A 4542-nucleotide genomic window follows, 5' to 3' on the forward strand; every position below is an offset into this window, starting at 1 on the left:
TTTGGTTGCTTCATTTCCAAGTAAATGGCCTTGTTTCTACCTCATGCATAACATGCCTTGTTTGACATGTTGGCTCATCAAATCTTGGCCTTAGTCTTCCCTGAACCAGGTCTTAATACAGCACACTGCTGCATTAATAAACCCATATTATGTTGTGAGATACAATTCATGTGTACCAGAATTTGCTGATCGTGTGCTTAATAATAATAAGGATCTTTATAGGAAAGGCTATGATGCATCTGGTCTAAATGATGAAGAGTTGTCTGATGAAGTAGAGTTTTCGGATGATGAGAAAGAAGCTGAATACAGGAAAATGCAGAGAATGACAAAGAGAGGGAATAGTGATCAAAATCCTGGCAGGAGAAGAAACAATAAAAATAAGTTTTCATTGAAAAAGATGGTGCCACCTACTAATGCATCTACAACAGCACATCATGTGTTACATACCGCCCCTAATGCACCTGCAGTAGCACCATTGGTTAATCATGGAAACCGATCTTCATTTTTAGGCACTGGACAGGGTGGAACTACCACAGTTTCTCCATTTCAACCTTTAAATGCAGGTCCTAACTTTGCTGCAAATGCAATGTGGGCAAATCAGACGACATTTCCTCAGCAGTCACAGCTTTCCCTGCTTCCAAATGCATTTCCTACAAATGCCATGTCATATTATCCACAAAATACACAATTTTCTCATCAGTTTCCTGTGCGATGAGGTCCGTTCCAACTGCAACCAAATTCCTTGCTCACAGTACATCATATTACATACAAGCACAATCTTAATGAATATATCAAAACTCCATCGAGAATCTAAATTCCAGCATCCCAACAATTCATTCCAAAAAAAAAAAGTTTAACAACACATTAATATCATTACAGAAGGTTTCATAAAAGCCTATTATGCAGTGTTGAGCAATAAATTTATTACAACAGAAAGCTGTGATGAAAAGATGAAAATAGAGACTTGAACCAACTTCTCTGCAGCACAGATGGAGAACCTTCGTCATGGACAGCAAGGGCTAAAATTGCTCTGGATTCGGCAGGAGTTTGATTAAAGCTGGAAGTCCATCAGTCCCTGCCGCTGTTATTGCTCTAAGTTGAAACCCATGTTTGGTTGGAGGATTCTGTCATCACTTGAATAGACGGCGAAGTCTCGGGGATTAAGAGAGAACGAATTAAAGTCCTTTGCACTTCTGGGAAGATGATTGTTGTTAAAACTCCCAGTATTTATCATAAAGATGCCAAAGTACCGCCGTGTGAAATGGATGATAGGACAAAGCTCGCGTACCTGCATAAACCCGAGTCATTAAAAGATGCAACCTGAAATCCAACCATGTTGCGAAACTTACCTTTAGAGCAACAACAGGAATTAGCAGCAAACCATGACATTTATGGCATCCTAAGTAGGTCTTCCATGCTGGCTAGCCTTGTAAGTTTGTACACAGGGATTTAAATCATTGATAAAGGCCAATGCGAACTCATTGCAATCATTTCTTCATATCACATAACAAAAGATACATGGCAGCATTTGGTTCTTTCAAACAATCATAACAGTGCAAAACAAGTTAACCTACCGCAATACCAAAATCCCACTATGAATGACAGACCAACCTAATTGAGTTAATATTAAAGTGCACTTCAAGTCTAACCTAACTGAGCCAACATAATTTTATGGTTTGTTAGTTTCTAACTTGCACCAGATGCCAATACTAGCGCAAAACACTCCATTGAACCATGCCAGGAACCCTGCTGCACCACATCAAGTCAGAAGGCAAATCTCAACCATGTTGCAAATTGTACCTTCTGGAAACCAATGCCTAGATGTGCAAAATCACAACATTCTGCAGCCCATACAACATCAGTCAGTTCATGACCAGATTGGAAGGGCCTGCTCCAAGAACCGGTATTTGCCAAAACTCGTCGAAATCCAAAAAGACAGTATCTGTACAACCAACAACTTTTGAGACATAAGCTTCAGATGCAATCTCAACAACAGGTCGTCCAACTCCAACAAGCTCTTAAGCGAGATCAGATGCAACCTGCATAACAAACGGAAACCAATTCATGCGACTAAGAGTTTTTAGTACATGTTATCCAAAGATGCATCAGTCCTTACACAGGAGAAAACTCAACATTAAATAGAAGAAGGCCAATGTAAACCTGGAGCAAGTATCATGTTGCAGAATCAAGTCGCAGAAGCAAGTTGAGCAGGGTCAAACCTACTGAACAAAAACGTCAGCAGACCCTGTTTCCACTACTATATTACAATGGTCTTATTTTGAATCCTTATTGCCATGCATCATGAAGAAATACTGCAAGTATACCTAGTCCAAATCCACTAGCCTGCAGCATGAAACATCAATAATGTCAAAAAGCAAACCACCACAAAGCCCAAGCCAAGCATCCTGCAGAACCACATCCAAACCTCCAAAGCCATTGAACCTCAACCAAATCAACTGAGTTTTCTGACAAAAAAAATTCACTGCAGTAAAAAGGTAAGTAATCAGCCAAAGCAGTAAAATTCAAAACATCCAGAAAATCCCCAATTTGGAATCAAGACAAAAAACGAAGAGAAAGCATGAGTGCAGTTTACCGATTCTGATTTAGCATCGAGTAAGGACCATCCCGATTGAGCACATCAAAAGGGATTTTGCAGAGACCTCTTTTGATCTCCAAACCCTAAAACGCGTGGAGGATAAATAGAGAGAAAGAGAATCAGAAAAAAAAACAACGAAAATCGGAGGCGGAATTGAAAGCTGGAAAACAGAAAAACCCTAACCTTAAAATCAAAGAAAACCTGGTTGAAGAGCGGGAGGAGTTTGAAGCTTCATCATCAACGTCATCACCGCCGAAGGTGAGCTCTTTTTTATCCTATCCACGAGTTCTTGCATGTCCTGTTGTGTTTGAGTGAGAGAGCGTGATTGAGAGCGATACTGAGATAGAGAAAGCGCGATTGAGAGGGTTTTGGTGAGAATGAGAGAGAGCGATTGAGGGGGGACCGTGCAAATAAGAGAGATTGTTGAGAGGTGAGCGAATGAGAGGTTGTGAGGGATTGTGAAGGATGAGCGAAGGTTGACGGTGAAGGTTGGGGACGCGAGAGCAGGGGGAGTTTTCTTTGAGTTCGAGTGAGAGAGGGTTCGCTGGTGAGCAATTTTGAGAGAGAGAGGTTTGGATACATGAGAGAGCGATTGAGCGGGATTGAGAGAGAACTTTGGATTGAGATGGAGAGAACTCAGAGGCAACGAATGGTTACTGTTCCCGTTTTTCTCTTTTTTTTGTTGAACTTTTTTACTTGTTTCTTTATATTTTGTTAGCATAATAGACTTTGGGAAAACATTAAAAAACACGTTTAAAATTCCTAAGTAGTTAATAAATATTTCCTTTTTTCAATTCATATTCCCTTGAAAAACCCAACAGCCAAGCGGCTGGGTTTAACTACCGGTAGTCCAACAGACTCTTTTTATTTTAGTTTTTATTCTAATGTTTAATCTATTTTGGTTTATATATTTAAAATAGCATTAAGATGATAACTAGTGATAAATGGCCTAGTGGAGAGAGGTTAGTTTTATAATATTAAGTGGAGAGGGTTCAATACTCATGTTTAGTACTTTTTGTTTCTTATTTTATTTTATCTTCTTTTAGCATTTTTTATTTTAGTATTTTGTTAATATCTTTTTTTTGTTATGTTTATGCTTCATTATTTTTCATGGTTTCATTATCATAGATTTGTTGTCTATTAAGTTCATCATGCATGCAGAACCATTTTTTAAACTTATAAAAAAAATCATACTTTTCTCGATTTAATATCGAGCCTTTTTTTTTTCACACCCTCGTAAGTCGATTGCTTTTTAAGCATCGCCGTCGACCTCACATAGCTTACTCTTGGGCTTTCTTACAATGAGCCGGTTCCTTTGCACTTACACTCATACATTGTTTAATGCTTTATTATTTCATTATTTGATTATTTGATTCGATTATATACTTGTTTATATCTTAACTGTTTAATTAACTGTGGCCTATTTGTATGGTGTATGAGGCATATACGTATATTGCTTGACTGCCATGTCAACCCCCATTCATAACAAATGTATCCCTCTCCCATGAAGTGTATAATATTTATTCTTTCATTCTTTATTCATCTGTTAATACAAGAATTAAAATGAACATTCGATAACCATTTCAAAACAAGATCAAAACCTCGATCCAACGTCGAGTAATCATTTTTCAAAACCTAACAGAACCAGCACGTATTCATCCACCCTTTTGTAAGTCGATTGCTTTATGCATCGCCATCAACCTTGTAAGTCGATTGCTTTATGCATCGCCATCAACCCTGTAAGTCGATTGCTTCATGCATCGCCATCTACCTTTATCCCTAACCCCTCCTTGCTCCACTCGTCAATTCTTGTTCCGATTAGGTAGCACCCATTAGATAGAACCCTTTGTATGATAACATAGGTAGTTTTCCCATATCCTTTTGTATGATAACATAGGTAGAATTCCCTTTTTCTTTGCATGCTAACATTAGGTAGATATTCCCAT

At 38.4% G+C, this 4542-nt stretch overlaps 1 long non-coding RNA gene across 1 annotated transcript; it reads right to left on the reverse strand.

The window, feature by feature from the left end:
• Positions 1–787: 787 nt before the first annotated feature.
• On the reverse strand, positions 788–3270 carry LOC127075816 (uncharacterized). Its single transcript, XR_007786676.1, has 3 exons — positions 2780–3270; positions 2161–2679; positions 788–2039 (listed from the first exon to the last, which is right to left on the reverse strand). It is a non-coding gene; the product is annotated as an uncharacterized LOC127075816 (long non-coding RNA).
• Positions 3271–4542: the final 1272 nt, after the last annotated feature.

The sequence above is a fragment of the Lathyrus oleraceus genome, chromosome 4 (assembly GCF_024323335.1).
Source record: "Lathyrus oleraceus cultivar Zhongwan6 chromosome 4, CAAS_Psat_ZW6_1.0, whole genome shotgun sequence".
Classification (NCBI taxonomy): domain Eukaryota; kingdom Viridiplantae; phylum Streptophyta; class Magnoliopsida; order Fabales; family Fabaceae; genus Lathyrus; species Lathyrus oleraceus.